This window comes from Camellia sinensis, chromosome 1 (assembly GCF_055761805.1).
Source record: "Camellia sinensis isolate YWXY chromosome 1, ASM5576180v1, whole genome shotgun sequence".
NCBI lineage: Eukaryota > Viridiplantae > Streptophyta > Magnoliopsida > Ericales > Theaceae > Camellia > Camellia sinensis.
Window position 1 is genome coordinate 151,422,119 of NC_138961.1, and position 22,698 is coordinate 151,444,816.

Below are 22,698 nucleotides of genomic sequence, written 5' to 3' on the forward strand. Positions count from 1 at the left end.
TTGCAATTCTAGAATTTTCAGAATTTGCGTTGTCCGCTCGAGCGAGGAAAGTCTCGCTCAAGCGTGGAAAGCGAGCTCCCAGAAGTTTTCAAATTTTATAATCCGCTCGAGCGATCAAAGTGGCGCTCGAGCGGAGACCCATTTTCAGCATATTTTGGAAAGTTGTATTTAGTTCATATTTTATTCCTCATCTCTTTCCAAAGCACTCTAGACATGATTTGTGATTCAATAAGGATTAATAAGCTACCAATCAACATAGATTAGTTAGTTAAGGAATGAATCATTGATCTAGTGGTAATTGTTTAAGAAACCAAGTAAAAGATCAATCTATTTGGAAAGGAAGGGCTTAGTAATAAAAGAATATGTGAAATAAGAACCCGGTTTATTTGAATGAGAAAGAATAAGCGTAGTAGAACTTTGGACTATTTAGACGGAAGAAGACTAGAAAAGTCAAGTTTGATCAAGGGAGTAATATTTTATTTCAATGTGTATATGTTATGTGCTTGTGTAGGTCACGCGCCGTTGTCTGCCTGGTTTATCTGATATGTCCAGTTTGTCTGATTTGCTTCTGCAGCTATCTGTGAGTAATAATTCTATAAAGTTATGTTTAACTAAAGTATTTTCTGACTGGTATGGTATGATCTGTTTTCTGAAATGCTATCTTATGAATTATAAATGAATGCCCAATTTTCTGAAAAGTATTTGTGGCACCCTTAGTTCACGTGGCCCTCGCCCGGGGGTAACAATACCGCGGCCAATCTGCACGAGGCCCTCGCCCGGGGGTAACAATACCATGGCTATTTGCACGCAAGATATGGACCTTTATAGTTGTTGGTACCAACTATGTATGTGGGTCTCTGGACCAGATTGATCTGATAGCTAATGGGTGTACCACGTATGATCTTATGCAAAATCTGAATATGAACATGAGTGTGTATCTAAATCTATTTCTGTTTTGAAGTCTGAATATGTTCTGATTTGAATACTGGATCCTAACTTGTGCTGGACATCATTCATAAAACCCTTTACTTTGTTATTATTCACTGGGCTCTAGCTCACTGTATTATTTATGTATGTAGATGATCAGGCGCGTGACTAGGCTTAGAGGCATCTGCCTAGAATCTGTTTTTGTCAACCCACCTATGTTCCTCCCGTGGAGGTTCCGGATGTGTCAGTGATTTTGGCTATGCGATTTAAAGTTTAAGTTTTTCTTTTTTGTTTGGTTAATCAAGTCTTATGTATTTTGTAAATACGGCTAAGTCCCTTTCTGCCTAATCTGTATATATATTATGACGTGAGGATGATGTGTATATGTGTACATAAAAAAGTTTAAAATTATTATGTCTCATATAAGCCTGCACAACTCAATGGACGTTGTATATTTGTTATTTGCTTCCGCTAGCCCCTTATATTATGTTAATTTGTCTCAGAGGCCTTTGGTAATCTCAGGATTACTGGCCGGTTACGATGCTAAACCTATAGGAGCAGGTTTGGGTCGTGACAAGTTCTGACCCCAGTTTTGAAGTTGCACCTTTCCTTCCGTCATCTGCTGGACTAAGCTAAAAGTTAGCAGCACTATTCTGCCTCCACACTCCCTCACAATCACATCCTTCATGCCTCTTCTGCATAGCTCAGCTTGAAAGTCCTTATCAGCCAAAAAACTGCTTAATCTTATAACTAAACTTTCATAGTGCCATCCATTACCTTCCTCATAAGCCTTGATCACCACGTTCTCAGCAACACTTGATCCATCCTTCACTAAAGGCTCAGCATATGACTTCTTATCTCCATGGCTCTGCCCCTGCTTCCAATAAACCCTCTGATTTGTTCCCTTCCCATCCTTACCTCTTTGTAGCCCCTTATTCTCTATAAGGCCAGAGCTGAGACTTTTTTGGTACTCAACTCTTTTCACCCGCAATGCCTTGTCGTCGCACCACAGACCATTTGCCTTTTGAATCGCCATAACTACAGCCACTTCACAATCATTTCTCACAAATCTAAACCGAGATCTTGAAGCTTGCCTTCGCTTCCCTAGAATAAACACATCCTTAACTATGCCGAACTTACTAAAGAGATGGAACAACCCCTTAGGGTCCATAGACTCTGGGATGTTATCCACAAACATAGTGACCAGCCCTATCTCCTTCCGAAAACCTTTCTGCCATCCCAACCTTTTCCTGTGGATCACTGGGTTCCATCCACCTTGCTCCATTATATCTTCAAACCACTTTGACACTTCCAAATCCAATGATTTCTGATGATGTTCTTGCCAAGGCATTCCAAGGGGACAAGAAGGTGGTAGACTATTTTCAGTCTCAATTCTCACCACTACCACAACATTACCAGCAAGTAAATAACAAAATGGGTATAACACGAGGACTTCCCAGGGGGTCACCCATCCTAGTACTACTCTCGTCCAAGCACACTTAACTGCAGAGTTCTGATGAGATTCAGTGCATTAGTGCTGGTATGATCGCGCCCTTCAAAAATTGATTTACTTTCCAAATTAAAGTAATTTGATGATTATTACCATATCAATCAAATAATTAATTGTTTATTACATTTGATATATAATAATCAATAATTGAATGACATGTGTATTTATGTACTTTATATATTTAAAAAAATTGTGTTGAGAGTTTCAAGCTTAAAGAGGGTGGAGCGTTTTTACTTATATTATACTAGTATGTGACCCGTGCTATGCACGGGATAAAATAATTCATTATTTATAAAAAAAAATATGATAGTTATATATATATATATATATATTGTATTCTGTCTGCCATGAATAAAATTTTATATATAAGTTTAATAGTTTTATAAAATTAAAAAAAAAGAAAGAAGAAGAGCTTAATAAAGAAATAGTTTAATTTTATAAAGCTCAAAAAATTAGATATTTTTTATTTTTTTTTCTTTTCTAAATCCCATTGAAAACAAATAATTGTTACCATAATTTTTTTTTAAATTCAAAAATCAAAATCAATTTAAATTTTTAAATATTTTAAAAGGTTTTAATAGTCAGTACATTTTGATAAGATTGTAAACATGTAAGATTTTGAAAAGAGGTTATTTAATAGATGTTATTTATTAATTTTTTTAAAACTCAAATTCAATCAATTTAGTTCTGTAATTAAAAATTCTAAAATATCTTACTCAATAAGTGTATTTTATTTTATTTTTTAAATTCAAAACCAACAAATTTAGTCAACACATATTTCAAAATTTTCCAATATAGTGTGGATAAATTTGTAATCAAGTATGATGCTTTTAAATTATAAGAGCCAACCGAATAAAATTTTACAGGAGATTAATCTAAGTCTTATTTTTATTTTTTTAAAAATCTAAATTCAACAAATTTAACTTTTAGTCAATAAAATTGATTTATCTGGGTGGGATTTTAAAGAAGGTTAGGCAATATGTGTTATGTAATTTTTTTTAACGCTAAAAATTTATAAATTTAATTGTTTTTTTTATATTTTATTTTTTAAAAATATAAAAATTAAAAAAAAAAAGATTTATAAACTCAAATAACAAATTGTAGATTTGTTTTTAATTTTTTTTAATTTTTTTTATAATATCTTTGTTTTCTTTGGATGAATTTGGTTGTAATTTTCTTCTTTCTTTTTTTTATTATTTATTTATTGAATTTGGTTGTGTGTACAATATCATAAGTAATGAAAATGAGAGATGTTAGAAATAAATATACATAAAACATGGAATAGATAACAATAGATAAAACTAGTGTGTGAAATTTGCTTCAAGCTTGTAAACTAATAATATAAATTTTATATTCTCGTGTGTGAATCTTACCTATTCTAACTTTCACTTTACTCACTATTATTTAATTTCCAATCTTTATATCTTATCTATTGGTTCATCTATTTTATATTTTTGTTAAAAAATTAACATCATCTCAATATAGATTGATTACTTACCAATAGTGATGATTGCTAATGGAGAAAATAATACGGATAGAGTACATATAGTGAAATAGATATAGATAGATATTGGATTTTTGTATTTTATAGGCATAAATAAATAAAAAGGTAACAATTTATTCCTTTATGTTTAGCCATTTTCTTATTTTATCCTTTGACGGTTTTTCTTTTTTTTTCACTTTAATCCTTGATCGTTCAATTTTTTTTTCTAATTTACTTATGAATTTAGTTTTTGTTCAACCAATTCCCAATTTTTTTCAAAAGGGGTGTAATCTTTAGGGTTGCTGCAGTTGCTATATCCTTATCAATTTCGTAAAAAAGCCAGTCAAGTAGATTTAGTAGAAGAATACGAAAGTTACTTGATGAAGCCCAAGATACCATTCATCTTGGAAAGTCTCTGGGCATCAACTTGGAAGGAAAGGAATCTGAAGTGATAAGCAAACTGGTTAATATGGAAGATAGAGATGCACAAAGATTAACAGGTGTTGATCTAGGGATGGTGGATGGATGCACTTAGTAGGTCATTCAATTGGGGGTTCTTGAAGTGAAAATGTTTGTAATGAAGATGCTATCTTGGAATATTAAAGGAATAGGTAGGTCAGAGAAAATGTGTAGAATAAAAAATGTTGTTAAAGATAGAAAAATTGATATCCTACTTATTCAAGAGACCAAGAGAAACAATATACATGTCAGAGATGCAAAATCAGTCTAGCCATGGGATAATATGGAATTTTTGGCAATGGATGCTGAAGGGAGTTCAGGTGGACAGTTATGTATATGGAATCTAGATGTATTCAAACTGTCAGATTGCTGCAGCACTCGAAACCTCATTCTCCTATCAGGTACCACTCATGATCTTTTTAATTGTGTTGTCCTTAACATTTTTGCACCTAATGATGCTATCAATAGAAGGAAGCTTTGGGATTCAATCATCAAACTTAAACAACATTTTTTTGAAGCCCTGGTGTATGGGGGGAATTTCAATGAAATAAGGTTCATGGTTTAAAGAAAATGATGTAATAGGAGGGACAGAAGTATGTAAGATTTCAACAATTTCATTGATCAATTAGCACTAGTTGATATTCAAATGCTTGGTAGAAATTTCACTTGGTGCAATTCAATGGAAGGTGAGAGATGGAGCAAAATTGACAGATTCCTTATGGAGCCACTATGGTTGGATAAATTTTGTTTCAAACTTTGGGGCTTACTTAGGGGAGTATCTGATCACTGCCCCCTACTTCTAGTGAAGGATATGATAAACCAGGGTCGTAGGCCTTTTAAATTTATAAATGCTTGGGCTCTCCATATCAATTTCTTAGAAATAGTGGAGAAGTCTTGGGTTGAATCCTTTGTTCAAGGATGGGTTGGCTATAAACTGACGAGGAAGCTCAGTGCATTGAAATTGGAGTTGAAAAAATAGAATGCTGAAGTCTTTGGGAATGTGGTGCGTCAACTAAAGAAGGCTGAAGATGATCTCCATGCTTTAGATATATTAGCAGAATTAAGACCACTAAATACTTAATAAACAAAAAATAGGAGGGAAATTAGAAGTTTGGTATGGAAGTTAAGAAAGAGGAATGACTGGATTTGGTTCCAAAAATCCAGATTGAGTTGGGCACATAATGGGGACAAGAATACCAAATTCTTTCATATCATTGTAAGCAAAAGGCAAAGTAGAAATTTGTTGGACTCAGTGTTGATTAATGGAGTTAGATATGATGAACCAGTGATGATCAAACAAGAAGTTTTAAGGCATTTCTCCATAGTTTTCGTAGAAGATTGGGTTTGTAGAACAAAATAAGTTGGATCTTTTGTGACAAGCTCAACCAAGGTAAGAGAGGTTCTGGAAGCTCATTTTATCATGGAAGAAATTTGGAGGGTGGTGAAGGAACGTAATGGGAACAAAGCCCCTGGGCCAGATGGTTTCAACATGGCTTGTGCCTAAAAGTGTTAGAAAGACATGAAGGAAGATGTATTCAAATTCATGCAAGATTTTTGCTCCAATGGCAAATTGGCTAAAAGTCTGAATAGTTCATTCATTGCCCTCATCCCCAAGATGGTCAGTTCGTCGAGCCTCTTTGACTATAGACCAATAAGTCTATTGAACCTTGCCTACAAAATCCTTTCCAAAGTTTTATCAAAAAGGCTTAGTTTGGTGATGCCAAATATTATTAGTGAAGTCCAATCTGCCTTCATAGGTGGAAGACATATCTTTGATGGAATCATGATAGCTAATGAGGTAGTGGATTGGTGGAAGAAATACAAAAAGAAGGGGACTATTCTTAAATTGGACTTTGAAAAAGCATACGACTTAGTTAACTAGAACTATTTGTGGTCTATGCTAACAAACTTTGGTTTTGGGGACATATGGGTAAGTTGGATGAAAGAATGTGTGATCTTAGCCATAATCTATATTCTTGTTAATGGTTCTCCAATTAATGTATTCTCACCAAGAAAAGGGCTAAGGCAAGGAGATCTGCTTTCCCCCTTCCTCTTTCATATTACAGCTGAGGGCCTTAATTTGTTGTTAGAAAGAGCAAAAGATATGGGCTAATTAAGGATGCCTTAGTGGGCCAATCAGAGCTTAAATTAACCCACCTTCAATTTGCTTATGATACCTTACTATTTTGTGAAGCAGAGGAGAAAGAGTTGGTGACTATTAAAAGAATCCTTAGATGCTTTGAGATTATTTCAAGCTTGAAAATAAATTTTCGTAAGCGTACGCTGTGTGGAATAGGAATTAATGAAGATCTTGCCTAGGGTTTTGCAACCAATCTCAACTGTCAGTTCCAAAAATTGCCAATTTAGGGTTATCACTTGGTGCTAACACTAAAAGAAGTAAGTATTGGCAACCTGTGGAGGACAAAATTAAGTCAATATTGGCCCTTTGGAAAAAAAAAAGTTGCTTTCTTTTGCTAGTAGAGTAACCCTTATAAAATCTATCACGTCCAATCTCCCATGTTATTATCTATCTTTATTCAAAATACCTGAGGGTGTGGCAAAAACTATTGATAGACTGGAAGCAGCCTTTTTGTGGGGGAGCTCTAAACAGAAAAGGAAAGTGCATCTTGTTAAATGGAAGTCTGTCACAACCAGGGAGTTGTAGAAGTCTACTAATAAAATGGTGATGGAGATATGGAGTGGAGGAAAAGGCACTATGGAAGCAGGTATGGAGTTGTAGAAGGGGGTTGGCTATCTAATCTTGAGCCTACTGAGAGGATGTCTAATGTATGGAAATGAATTCTTTCTGGGGTTGAGGTCAATCCAGATTTACATGATTTTTTCCTATCTAGTATAGAAATAATAATGGGTGATGGTAAGAGAGTACATTTCTGGCTGGATAAATGGCTAAGGAATACTAAACTTAAAGATGAGTTCCCTAGGTTATTTAGTTTGTCTATTGAGAAGGAAAAATCTTTGGAGTATTTTGTGCAAAGAAAGGAATTTTCAGGGGGATGGAACTTGTCTTTCAGAAGGCTTTTAAGGTCTTGGGAGGATGTTGAGGTCAATAGACTCAATCTCATGCTTATTGAGGCACCATACCTAAGAGTAATCCTCTCAGATTCTCTTAGGTGGCAGAGGTCCTCATCTAGGCGGTTCACAGTTGCTTCAGTGAGAGCTTGGTTGGAAGCTCATCATAGGCCCAAGCTTTTGATTCCTAAATTATTATGGGATAATGTGGCTCTTCATAAAGTTCAATTTATGGGTTGATTGATTTGGAAGGGTAGAGTTAAAACCATTGATTTTCTACAAAGTATTGGAGTACTTAGTAATAGCTTAAGTAATGTCTGCCCCTTTTGTAAAGCTGAACCTGAATCCTTGAATCACATTTTTCTGATGTGCAGTGGCATTTGGGAGACCTGGGCTGATTTGCTATTATAGTGGGATCTAAAATGGGTAACACCTGCTTCAGTTGTGGCTTTATTACATTGGTGGATGGGTTTTAAATGCAAAAAGATTCTTATAAAGCTCTGGACTATAGTACTATTGGCTATGCTCTGGTTTTTTTGGAAAATCAGGAATGATTGCATCTTCAATGGATGTCAACCTAATCTCATGGAATTGAGTGATACTGTCAAATGGAAAGTTGCTCTGTGGGCCAAATCTAACCTTCCATGCTTCTCTTACCCAATGCATGATATTGTCCACAACCTTAGTCAGATCATGTTCCACCTTTAAGTGTGTTGCTTTTGTGTATCTGTGATGCTAGTTCTGCTGACTTTGTATCAATGCCACTTTTGTGTATCTGTGCTGCTAGCTCTGCTGACTTTGCTAGCTCTACTGTAGTGTATCTGTGTTGCTGACTCTATATCAGATACTTGGCTGTTTTTCTATCCCTTTGCTGTTGGTCCTTCATCAACAGTTGGTTTGGTGCAGTCATATGATTGTGTGAGCTGCTTAGTGCCAACCTAGTTGGGATTGGGCATCATTCCCCCTCCTTTATTGATATATTTTTTACTTTCTTGTAAGGTTTTCTCTCATTAATAAATTTTTTTTATTGATTAAAAAAAAAAAAAAAACACACGTTAACTATCACATAACATAAAAAAATATTATCATAGAGAGATTTGGGTTTGAGTAACAAATTATCTATGTAGTTTTCTTATGTCACATAATTGTTAATGTATCATTTTTTGTCTAATTTTATATATAAGTTAGCTTTTAAAGTAAATAAAGGTAGATAGCTATTGGATTTTTCTATTTTATAGTATAAATAAATAAAAAGGTAACACTTTGTCCCTTTATGTTTTGCCATTTTCCTATTTTAACTCTTAAAGGTTATTTTTTCCTACTTTGGCCCTTCTTGTTTTAATTTTTTTTTCTTCAATTTACTTCTAAAACTAGTTTTTTTCCAATCGTAAAGCACACATCTATTCAAAATTAGACAAAAAAATATCACGTTAACTACCACATAACGTAAAAATTATATTATCATACAGAGATTTGGGTTTGAGTAACAATATATATATATATATTATGTCACATAATTGTTAATGTATATTTTTCGTTAGTCAGCTTCTATTGGATTTTTCTATTTTATAGGTACGAATAAATAAAAGGGTAACACTTTGCCCCTTTATGTTTTGCCATTTTCCTAGTTTAGCTTTTAAAGTTTATTTTTTTCCTACTTTGGCCCCTTTTTGTTTTAAATTTCTTTCAATTTATTCCTAAAACTAATTTCTATTCAAAATTAGCCAAAAAAATATCACGTAAACTATCACGTAACGTAATATATATTGTAGATGTCCCTGAACGTCCCGAGAGGAAATGCCCCCCGTTTTGTTCATTGGGCTCACTACAGTTCAGGACTCAAAGTCACGGTCTTGTATCTAATCTCGCAGAGTGCAATGCAAGACTGATGAATCGTCAAAGAGTCCAAATCCGGCAAATTGTTTTTGAAAACAGATTTTTTGAAAGAAGTGCCAAACATGGACTGCTTTGCCAGATACAGAGTCGCCACCTAAATATTTTATTTTGGGAAATTTAGGAAACCCTGACTCGTTGCCTAAGGCCACGTGTCCATCATCACCAAAGTTGCCTCGGCTCGGGAACTTGGGTACGATTGGGGAATGTCACTTCGTGAGCACTCCCGCTCGCCCGATCAAAGATCGGCCTCTATTAACCATGGTATCTAGTTTTGAAAACATTATGCATTCTTATTCCGGTTATTAGCCTAGATTTACTATGTGATGCGCACAGCATACAAGTATAGACTGGATCGCCTGAATTGGAACAAAACATTTCATGTTTGTTTCGAAAAACGGTTTGCTATTCGCAAGTAGGCTAAAATGTGGATTTGCCACCCTCAGGTGGGCTTAGAAAACATGATGATTTGCCACTCTCAAGTGGGCTTAAAACTCACAATTGATGAATTGTTCCAATCCAAATAACCTAACCTTCACCCACAGGCATTCAGACAGGTATATCACATAAGCAAATAGCCTCATGGTAAGCATGCTATCATGGCAGTCACTCACACGCATGCAAGGATGCTAAAGCATAAAACTTACCGAGTACTCCAAGCCAAAACAGAAGCTATGTTAGAAATCCATGCATGATCCTAACTATACAGAAATGCCTAATACAACACATGCAAAAATGCAACTACAATAGGCTCGACTATTCTGAACATGGCATATGATGATGCTACAGCTAACACGTATTCAATTTGGAATTGAAATACAAATGCAGTTAGTATGGTGCGTCGAGCCTGGTGCATGCAAGACAGATGAATGATGCCAACATGCAAGCATAAGTATGCTAATTGAAACATGCCCTAATCTAACCATCATAAGCTGGTAAATAAAAGGAAGAAAGACATGGGGTTGGAAGACATACATCACACACACGCACACTTATTACAATTGTGCCCTCGCTCGGAGGGTCCGAATAAATAATACAGTCCGAAATGAATAACGAATTACAGCTAATTATTACATAACCACTAACTAATTAACAAATTAGCTAAGTAAGCTATAAATTGGCATGCAAATGGACTGCCCTGGCTCTGTTTTGGATGATAATGAATGCATGCATGCTTGATGCGCTTTGTCGGTAAATTCCATCGCGATGCCTTGTCCCGCCATTGTTTGTAGCTGATTTTAGAAACTTACACAAAGCTCCAGGAGGCTGAAACTCCACCTGGGGAAGGCTGCTGACCAGCTCTTGGCTTGGAAAACACCTACCGACCACCCCTCATGGTGAAAACCAAAAAAGGTGGTCGGCTTACCAGAAAACCTAGTCGGCCGACCACTTTCTGCCCCTGGACTCTAGTTTTTCTACAACAAAGGCAAGAAAGAGAGAAAGCAATATATTTTCAACATATGTGTATGCGACCACTCCTCTTCGTCCTTGCACAAGCTCTAAGGAGTGTGGCCCTCGGTTCTCGAGCCACCAATCACGCATCCCGATGCATGATGGCCAAGAGACCGAATTACACATTTTAATATGACATGAATGCGGGTATGAACATATGAAGCCAACAATTCTATCATAGATAATCAAGAACGTCGGGGACCGAGAATCGAGGCACGTTTCGTCACTTGGAGTATGAAACGCCCCTCGCTTCCCGTGCTTGGACTAAACCCTATTCCAAGCACCATGCAAATGGAATGGCATGCATAATGCGACTAACATGCAACCTAGCATACGCAATGCTCTGTACTAAAATGACATACACAATGCACGTGATGTAACATGGCATACACAATGCTCTAAAAATGCAATCTAGCATACGTAACGCTATGGATTGAAATGGCACACACAATGCACGATGGACTTACACCAACATGAGTGGACCTTAGCCACACTCACATCAGTGGCCATTAGATGGAAAAGAGACAACCGACATGCGTGCACACGTGCACGTTTACCGAGGACTGAACCTAAGGCATAAAATGCCACTCTACCAAAGCATGGCAAGGGATGAAAGATGGCATACAAAAATGTAATTTCCAGCATTGAAACATGATGCTAAATGGTCCCGAAACTCGAAGCTAGGCACATGTGTTGAATTGTAACTATGCAAAGCAAGCATTATTTGGCCATGAAGTACAAAGACAGAGCCAAGGCAGTCCCAAAACATGCACATTTCTAGTTTAAAGCATGGCCAAAAAGTGCTAACATGATGGGCTAAAGTAGCAAGGAAATTTGACTAGCAAGCATGGTTTACATGGCATGTATATGAAGTGTATGAGAACTCATCAAACCAACCAAAAACAGTGAATAAAACATGTCAAAATATGCCCAAATAACCACTGAAATGCAACCAATGCATGCAAAAATGATGAGTTCCTTTAGAGGGCCATACAAAGGGTTATTAAGCGCATACAAGATAGATACTTAGCATGGAAAAACCAACTATGGAAATGGATTATGACAGCCCTAAAACCCACCAAATAGGCCCTGAAATCAGTCTTGAAAACATGCAAAGAAAGGCTCCTTTGAAAGGCCTTGAATGGGGATGCTCTATACATGCATCATAGACATAAAATATGACAAAATGGGCTCTTGAAAGAGCTTAGGCAGACCTTAAAACCCTCAGAATGAGGCCTGAAACATGACTTCAATGCATGAAAAATAGGGTCCCTTTGTAAGGCCAACAATGCTAGTAAAGAGAATGAGGGGTGAGAGGGTCACCCCTCTATGATTTTGGAGCTCAAAGACACATCAAGGCCACTGAAAATATGCTGGATTTCAGTGGCTAAAAGGGCCAAATCAAGGCCAATGCAAGTGCTCACATGCATAGCTCAAAACATGAGGAAATAAGACATGAAAGGGGGTAGATGACCCCAAACAGAAAAAGTATCTTAAACAAACATGTTTATAAGCTCAAAAGGAAGCTTTTTCTAGTTTATGAAAAATCTCGAAAATGCTCACTAGTAAGACTAAGATATGATGCAAGATAAGCCTACAAAGAGGGATAAAGCATACAAGGATGTAGGAGACCTCAAACAGAAAAGTATCCTTAATCAATATTCAAGAGGAGCTCAAAATATGACACTTTCTAGTTTATGACAAAGTCCATAAATACTTGCAAGTAAGGCTAATCAATGGAGCAAAAAAATGCAAGTTTAAGGGAAATAGGTACTTACCCTTGAAGAGCAGCAGAGCTGGAGCTTTTGGACCAAGTTGGTGAACCTTCAACCCTTGAAAATCAGTCCCAAAGTGCTGGAATGGATGATGGGGGTGTGGTGCTAGGGGTTGTAGTGCAAAAAGGCCAAGAAAACTAGGGTTTTGGAGCTTGGAATAGTGACTATGGAGGATGGAGGATATATGCCTTCACTAAAATTGCTCAACCCTCAGATATGAAGCCAAGCCTCTCCTTTATAGAGGAGAGGCTTCAAAATATCCTAAAGGGACCCCAAGTATGTATGGAGGACGCACCAAATGGCCTCCAGCTGGCACAGCTGGATTACACTCAGAGAGAGCAAAAGCAAGAAGCAGGCCGGCCAGTTCAAGAGGCCGGCCGGCCACTCCCCCTGGTCGGCCGACCAGGGGTCAAACAGGTCAAGAAAAATTTCTGGCTGGCCACCCCAAAAAGGTGGCCTCCCAGATGAGTACAACACAGCTATGTAGTGAAAAACTAGAAAAAGTGACCCAAGAGAGAGAAAAGCTAGCTTTTAAGCAAGGTTCAAAAAGGTCAAGATGAATTTCTGGCCGGCCTACCCATATTGGTGGCCTCCCAGATGAGCACAACATAATGGTGGTATGAAAAGCCAGAAAATGTGGCTCAAAAGTGGGAAAAACTAGCTTTCGGTCAGAAAAATCGGTTTTTAGAGAGAGAAAATGAGAAAACTGGTTTTTCAGGGGAAAAGGTGGCCTCCCACCATCCTACCACCGTCCTGACAATGAAAATAGAGTCTCTACCAGAAATGGACCAAAACGGATGCAAAACGAAGGTTCGGGGGCCAAAAAGTGCGGTTCGGGGCCCCGAAAACAGGCTGTTAGGCACCGGAAGTGGCGTATGACCACGAAGGTGGTCTCCCGGGCCACAGTGTCCCTCTAAAGGAAGGAAATAAGATGTGTGCCAAAAATCAGAGCAAACGGAGGTAGTTAAGCGGTCCCAAACCGAGGCACACGACCGACGACTCCGAAAACCGAAAACTGGGCTCCAAACGGGAAAAATGGCCTATGACCACAAAACGTAGCCTACGGCCACTGAGAGATGGTCTACGAGACCTCTCCCTCCCTTCAGGAAGGGAAAATAGAGAAAACAGAGATAACAGGACCTGGTTTGTAAACTGAGGCAAAGCACAAAAGAGCCCCGAAGTCCGGAGGCAAGGCTCACACCCGAGACTCCGAAACCTCAGAACGAGCACAATATGCAACATCACCGAGCGCTCAACTGGTGACATCTGAGTCTAAAGGTCGGTCAAAAATGGGGTGTCTACAGTTGCCCCTCTTTGACAGAACTCGGAAGTCATTCGTGGCGGGAGTGAATGTCAAAGCCCAGAGACGACCTATTTTTGACAAGGCCGAAGACTTAGACAAACAGGCAAGATAACACAGATGTGCCCGCAGGCATGCCCGCTGGTAGGGGGCAAGATGCAAAATGATATGCACAAAGCCAAACGTAACTCATGATGATGCAAAGCAGCAAGCTGTAATGAAGCGCGCACGCAATAGTTTTAAGCAAGATTGCAAAGCAACAACTACATTTCATGCAGTTTAAGAATGCGGAGAATTGTTCGATTCTGGCCACGTCTCACACGGAGAAGATACAATACCTACGCGATTCGTTTGTTGCACCAGCTTCAAATGAACCGTACATACAATATCGTGCCTGCAAAAGAGAGAAACTTAACAAGCACAACATAGTTAGCAACACATGTTCAACGCTACATCGAACGCAGACAAACAGGGTGCCGATGGGAAAGTGCATCGCAATGCGAGAGACACGCGCGTGACAACGCAAGTTAAACATGGAGGTATGACAATACCAATGAAACGTGCACAACAATGCAAGTGGTATGCATGAGAATGCAAATGACGTGCATAACAATGTACGATAAGTGCGAATTTGAATGCGTGTTGACGCGAAACAACGAGCAAAGAAATGCAAGTTTCGACGAGTGCAACTCAATCGCGACCTTCGGTTTACCTCCTGGAAGGGTCACAACGTGCTCAAAAATGATACATTTTGCTCTTGACGAGTGATGATGAAACACGCCTCGAAAGTTGGAGTTGAAGTTCCCGTGGAAGGATTTCGCGACGAAAAGTGCACTTTTCTTGTACTTTCTCGGTGCCGGGGACTCCGATCCCTACCAAAATTTGCAGAGACCTTGGAGACCATCTTGGGAACACCATCGACCAGGTTTGGAGTCCACTGGAGGCCACCGACCAGGTTTGAGTGCAGGGGGTGGTCGGCCTACCAGAAAAGGTGGCCGGCCGACCACCTAGCCCAAATCCGGGGCAATTTGGTACTTTCACACTTGGATCTGTAAGTATACTCGGCCAAAGCTCTTTGCCTCATAAATTTAGATCCGAAATTGCCTTCTCCTCCTTCCTAGACCATTTTCTCTCTCAGATCTACGCTCTATATGCATTTTCCAATGCCCCACGCAAAGTTGTTTCGCGAAAACTTTCAGTTTTCTTCACTTTGAACCGATTAAAATTTGATTTCGGAGCTTCTTTTCTCATTTTCACCACTTGAGGTAAGTTTGTCTCAATATTTGGATGATTTTCTCGGGAGTTGACTTTTGTTGACTTTTTCATTTCCCGAGAGTTGACTTTTGTTGACTTTTTCCAATTTTGGCTCGTTTTCGCTCATTTTTGCTCCTTTTTGAAAATTCCCTGAGATGGCGGGTCAATTTCCCGACGGCGGGGTTCTCCAAATGCTGGAGGCGATCAAGATATCATGTCTCTACCGCCGAGGATTCGGCCATTCATTCCCGAGTGGTATGACCCTCCGGCGCACGTCCTTCCTCAGGCGGTTTTTTATCATTTTACCGACTTTGACCCTCGAGCTCCTGTGGACCTGCTACTGCGGGAGCCGGAGTCCCATCTCTCTCATCAGGCACGAGAGGTACATATTTCACCTTTTTACATCTCCTGCCTTAATTCTGCATTTTCCATGCATTTCATGCTATGTATGCTTATTGCTCATTCTGAACACATTCGCATGCCATACTTCTGCTCATTTTAGCACACAACTTGTTTTGCATGCTTAGTCCATAACACAATACTCTGTCTTGAACACACAGCTCAATCACTTGAGTCTCTAAAATCTGAACGCACAGCCCAAATTTAATTGTGAACACGCAGCCCACATTTGTTGAAAGTTGAACACGCAGCCCAAGCTTTAAAATTCTGAAATCTGAACACACAGCCCAAATTTGATTGTGAACATGCAGCCCATATTTAATGGAAGGTTGAACACGCAGCCCAAGCTTTAAATTTCTGAAATCTAAACACACAGCCCAAATTTGATTGTGAACACGCAGCCCACATTTAATTGAAGGTTGAACACGCAACCCAAACTTTAAATTTCTGAAATCTGAACACACAGCCCAAATTTAATTGTGAACACACTGCCCGCATTTAATTGAAAGTTGAACACGTAGCCCAAGCTTCAAATTTCTGAAATCTGAACACACAGCCCAAATTTAATGGTGAACACGCAGCCCACATATGTTGAAAGTTGAACACGCAGCCCAAGCTTTAAATTTCTGAAATCTGAACACACTGCCCAAATTAAATGGTGAACACGCAGCCCACATTTGTTGAAAGTTGAACACGCAGCCCAAACTTTAAATTTCTAAAATCTGAATACACAGCCAAAATTTAATGGTGAACACGCAGCCCAAACTTTAAATTTCTGAAATCTGAACACACAGCCCAAATTAAATGGTGAACACGCAGCCCACATTTGTTGAAAGTTGAACACGCAGCCCAAACTTTAAATTTCTGAAATCTAAATACACAGCCAAAATTTAATGGTGAACACGCAGCCCACATATGTTGAAAGTTGAACACGCAGCCCAAACTTTAAATTTCTGAAATCTGAACACACAGCCCAAATTTAATGGTGAACACGCAGCCCACATATGTTGAAAGTTGAACACGCAGCCCAAGCTTTAAATTTCTGAAATCTGAACATACAGCCCAAATTTAATGGTGAACACGCAGCCCACATTTGTTGAAAGTTGAACACGCAGCCCAAACTTTAAATTTCTGAAATCTGAATACGCAGCTGAAATTTAATGGTGAACACGCAGCCCACATATGTTGAAAGTTGAACACGCAGCCCAAACTTTAAATTTCTGAAATATGAACACACAGCCCAAATTTAATGGTGAACACGCAGCCCACATATGTTGAAAGTTGAACACGCAGCCCAAGCTTTAAATTTTTGAAATCTGAACACACAGCCCAAATTTAATGGTGAACACGCAGCCCACATTTGTTGAAAGTTGAACACATAGCCCAAACTTTAAATCTCTGAACACGCAGCTCATATTTGATTGTGAACACGCAGCCCACATTTGTTGAAAGTTGAACACGTAGCCCAAACTTTAAATTTTTGAAATCTGAACACACAACCCAAATTTAATCGTGAACATGCAGCTCATATTTGATTGTGAACACGCAGCCCACATTTGTTGAAAGTTGAACACGCAGCCCAAACTTTAAATTTCTGAAATCTGAACACATAGCCCAAATTTAATCGAATTTGATTTGATTTGCACACAGCTCATATCTTTCAGTTACACACAGCTTATTCATTTCATTCTGAAACTGAATACATGTGTTCATTATGAATGCAGATGTCCTCCTGCGTTACACGGGGATACGGTTCTATTGCTGCGAGGGAGTGGTATGCGGAGCTCCCGGAGGCCGTCTGCGATTGAGTTGATCTAGCAGGGTTCGGGCCCTTTTGTACCGGGATATCTCGCTATCCAGCTAGTAGGACGTTGGTGGGTGCCCTGGTGTAGAGGTGGTGGGACACCACCAACTCCTTTCATTTCTCATCTGCCGAGGATATGACTATGACCCCATTTGACTTCGCCGTGTTGACAGGCCTCGACGTGGGAGGCTGGGTGAGCCCCTACGATGAGGACATGGGTGAGTGGGAGGCTGCCTGGATTCATCTGTTGGGAGCTCACCCACCGGTCAATCGATCTTCGGGCCGAGTCCGATACACTTGGTTTTCTACATAGTTCAGGGGGACTAAGCCCGAGACTCCTGAGGAGATTGCACAGTACGCCCGAGGGTTTTTGATGTTCTTCTTCGGGACCACTCTGTTCGCCGACAGAGGGAACACCGTTGGGCTATTTCTGTTGAGTGCCCTGGTAGACCTCTCACAGGTTAGTCAGTATGACTGGGGTGGCGCCTGCTTGGCTACCCTCTATGGCAACATGAGTGCGACCTCCCGCGGACGGGGGAACACAGTCAACGACTTCTGGAGTGTACCTTCTGCCCTCTTGATTCACATTTCTGCTTTTCATTATCTGTACATTGCACACACGGCACACTTTACATTTTGTACTTACATTCTGCATTCAGAATTCTGTATTCTGATTCTGTACTCAGCATTCTGTATTCTGATGGCTTTTGCCTTGTTTTCCACAGTTATGGGTTTTTGCGTAGTTCCTGATGCTAGCCCCAGAGCTCGAAGTGGAGGCCCCTCTCATGACCCCTTATTCGCTCGTTTTCGAGGGCCAGTACCAGCCGCGGCCCCGGGAGACTCTCCCCTACCTGTGGCAGTATTTCGACACGGTGCGACCGACAGAGGTAATTCAGAACTCTCAATTTTCCATGTTTTATCCTTGATTTATTTTGCACATCAACGATTTCTGATCGGCTTATGCATTGGTCATCTGCAGATCACCTAGCAGCCCTGGGTGCCTTTGGGTGGGGACCTCCAATTTCAGCTTACTAGAGGATGGGCCACCTCCCGGTATAGGATCTTGTTGGAGGGTCCGGTTGGTAGGGCCTGGTTCCTGGGGAAACGCTTCCTTCGTCAGACTATGGGCTTCCTTGAGCCGAGTGTCCCTTCAGCACCCCCGGACGATATGCGGCTCGCTGATAGGCTTACTCCCCAGGGTGTCATTGACGCCAGGCTGGGCACTGATGCACTGCTGCATTTGGAGGACGGGGAGTACGCGACCTACCATCATACATATTTGATGCCTCCATTGGCAGGTGTCCGTACTCCCACGAGGAGGTCTACTGGCATGCCATCCTCGAGTCGCACCCGAGCTAGAGACATTCCTTCGACCAGTAGGGCTGGTACATCTAGGGGTGGGGCTGGACTGGTCCCTCTGATTTCCCCGACTTATCATCATGCAGGATGGCCAGACATTCTGACCGAACTGACAGGTTGGCGATACGGGAGCTCTTACCCGATTCCGATAATCGATATGTCAGTGATCCTGCCTCACCACCGGTATGTCCCACTGCTTTTCATTTATCACGCAGATACTTAGGCACTCATTTATTCATTGATGATTTGAGCTTGTATCTGCAGCCACCCAGAGAGTACATGGAGGGGATGCTCGGATTGGTGGCCTTCTCGAGGGTATGGTCTTGCAGAGAGAGGCGCAACTATCCATCATGGGTGTCTCGGCGCTCTTTAGTTTTCTTGTATTTTATCATGCTTCTGATGACATACTGAACTTGATCATTTCACTGCATTGATAGGCTGCCTGTGTAGAGCACATCTGACACACACCACATTCATGTACTATATTTGCATACATCCACTCCATGTAGCTTTTTATCTGTGCATCTGATATACATATTTTGGCTGATACATTCAAATTGCACTCTTTCTGTTCAGGTGCCTCCGATATATACCGGACCACAGGCCGGGACATCTGGGCCTTCCCGAGGAGCTGGGCCATCTAGGCCTTCTCGAGGAGCCGAGAGAGGGGAGTCGTCTCGCAGACGAGGCGGGCGCGGAGCACCTATCATAGAGGAGGAGTCCAGCGAGGAGAAGGAGCCTGCGCATCCCCAGTCAGAGACATTTGCTGACAGAGAGGGTGGTTCCGGTTCTGATTCCGATTCTGGAGATGAGGCCGAGGAGGATCTCGAGGATGACAGCTCTGACTCAGATGGCGATGATGGTGCTGAGGCTGTTCCGCAGAAGAGGACGAAGATGGCCTCTTACTCCTATGCTTGAGAGTATTGATGCAGCTGTTGCCTGCTTTATTTACCTTTTTTACTAGTAGTTGTAGCACATTGTATATTATTAGGCAGTTTTATTTTTTTGTAAAACTTGTACCCTTGTTGTAAAATGTTATAACAAAGGAAACATGATGGAATGAAACAGCTTTTGAAAAAGTGTTATATTTTATGTTCTTGCATCGCATCGCATCATTTTGTACAAAATGAGATTGAATGGAATTGTGTATTTGAAAATTCGCCAAGTCAAGTAGTGAACCGACACAACAAACAAAGCAACTTAACTTACTAAGAAAGAACAGAACCTTAGCAAGTTTACAACTCGATAAGCAAGACACAACAATGTTGATTAACCAAAGAGTAACAACTCGATATACACAACTCATCAGCTCGACAAAACTTAACAACTCGATAAACTTGACAACTCAACAAACGAAACAACAACTCGATAAGCAAAACAACAACTCGATAAGCAAAACTTAACAACAACTTTGATAAACAAAAGCATTTCGGACGATCTGGGTGATGGAACGCATCCGAAATAGAGGAAAACTCGCACCTTCAACACCCCCAATGCATGGAAATGCTAGGAACTTTCTTCTAGAAGCTAGAACAAGACCAAAGGGGTGCTTTCCTCCATGGCCGACCACCTTTGGGAGCTGGCCAACCAGCTTTTTGCATTGGAGGGGAAGGGGTGGTCGACCTACCAGAAAAGGTGGTCGGCCGACCACCTAGCTTGGTAACCACCAAATTTTTGACACGTGTCCTCCGAACAATGCCTTATCCTCTCTAAAAGCTCCAGCCTCGTGGTTCTCTCATTTCATCTTAGTTTTGCATCATTATGGAGGCGTTCTTCACCCAAAATCTCATAGCTTGGATTGCTACTTTAGACGGCTCGGAAAAGTTGAACTTCCGGGGCTTCGGCTTGAATGCACTACTCACGTTGAGTCGTACTTCGCTGCAAATTCCTTTCCTCCATGCTGTGGTGAGGTTTTGGAACCCGGTAACTCATGTTTTTAGCTTCGGCGGGCAAGAGATGTGTCCGACCTTCGAAGATTTTCAAGTTTTGATGGAATCTGAACGCCATGAAGAGATTTTGTCCCAGTTTCGCTTCGGTCACGCCCAAGCTTTAGGACAGATGTGTGGGCTCACCAAGCACGATGCTCGGTCTCTGATCTACAACGGGGACCTGGATATCCTTGGCTTGATTCATCCCTTTTCTGATGCTAGTAACCGCAACGACCATCATTGGCAAGGTTTTCGGCAACACGCCCTTTGCTTGTGCATGCTATCTCACTTTTTGCTTGCCCCGGGCTTTAGCGGATCTAGCATTCGTCTAATTGAAGTTGCTCAAGGCTTGCAGGAAGGAAAGAGCTGCATTGTCATGGCATTGGCCGAGACGTTGATGGGCTTGGATGCTTTTTATCGCCGAGAGACGACTAGATTCGCGGGGAGTCCACTACTGCTGCAGGTAATGTTTCCCACCCTTTCTCACATATATATTGCTCACATCACTCGGCCCTCAGGCTCAGTTTTTCTCACAAAACCCTTTTCTTACTTTTCTCTCATCGTACATCTCTCTATTCTTTATTCTCTTATTTTTCATCCCTTCCCAGGTATGGTTGATGGATAAATTGCAGGTTGTGGATTCTTGCCCAGCCTACTCAGCTCGCAGCTACTTCTTCCGACAATGACTAGTTAATGCCCTGATGAGGGATGGTGGTTCGACTGGATGTGCAATTTGTCTGTGGATCGCATTGCTTGGCGCTGTCCTTGGTTCAATCTCCCAGCAATGAGCTATAGCATGTCCCGGCAGACCGGGATCCAGTTGATTGGTCTGACTCACTGTGTGTTCTACTTTCCGTTCTGGTTCCGGCGCCAGTTTGGTCATGATCAAACTTGCCCGCCAGGGGGGATAGAGTATCCTGCCACATTCCCAGTTCGAGGCGCACAGCTTGCTCAATATGCTATGGCATGGAGGACTAGAGAACTCCTGGCCCCCGCTCCCACTTTCAGTTGCACCTTGTCTGATGAGTGCTTGGATTGGCTCAATGAAGAGGCGTAGGAAGGGCCTACTTTGGCATCAAAGGCTTCGACCAGCTCTAGGAGGGGGCGCAGGAACACCTGACTTAGCTATGTCCCGGATTTATTGCTTTATTAGTACTTTCAAGTTTTCCTTATGATTGTAATAAAAAGCAACTTCAATTTGTATGTAAGAGCAGGAGAACTCTGTATTGAAATCAACGAAATTGAAGCTTGTGGGTATTGAAAATTTTTCGCTTTGGTCCAAAAATGGTCTAAGTTGTAAAAAGATTAATCTTGAACACAGTCAACTTTTATTAAAACTTTTCAAAACCATTTTCGATATGGATCAAAACTGGGCATGCCTGAAATCTGTCACTGAGATGCACAACCCCGGATCCCAGCAATTGGAAAGTTGCCCCTAGTCTGAAGAGCACCGCAACACTGCTCAGCAACGAAAAGTTGGCCCTAGTTTGAAGAGCACTACACCGGAGATCATAACCGAACTCTTGAAAGCTAAATAGACAAAGATGGTTGAGATGATCAAATGGACAAAGTTGATCGGGGAAAAGTTTATGGCCGAACTTCAGGATGAAGTTGCCTACGTATCCCAAAGATAGGAATCAAGCCTTACGTAGTTCAGGCTTAGGTTCACTCGAGTATTTTCACTCTCCTTTTATGCTCTAACTTTTGCCAAGGCCGCCCTTTGCGGGTTTTCAACCTTGCGAGCTCAGTTTTTATATTTTCTAATTTTTCAGTGCTCTAACTTTTGCCTAGGTCGCCCTTTCGGGTTTTCGGCCTAGCGAGCCTTTCAGGGGTAATATTTCTTCAACTTGTCCATGTTGATTGGTTGGGAGAACTCTAAGCCATCTAGGTCGATTAGAACCACGGCTCCACCTGACCAGATAGCTTTGATAATGTAGGGACCAGTCTAATTGGGTCTGAACTTGCCCCTTGGGTCGTGGATGGGAGCTCGGTTGTCCTTGAGCACCAAATCTCCTTCTTTTAGATTCCTGGACTTAACTTTCTTGTTAAAAGCCCTGGCAATTCTACGCTGATAGCCTTGAATATGGTACAGTGCTTTCAGTCTGCGTTCGTCAAAAAGCACGAG

The 22,698-nt window shown here is 40.8% G+C and overlaps 1 pseudogene; it reads right to left on the reverse strand.

Annotated features, from left to right (window-relative positions):
- Positions 1 to 2,362: 2,362 nt before the first annotated feature.
- Positions 2,363 to 2,481, reverse strand: LOC114272950 (5S ribosomal RNA; annotated as a pseudogene).
- Positions 2,482 to 22,698: the final 20,217 nt, after the last annotated feature.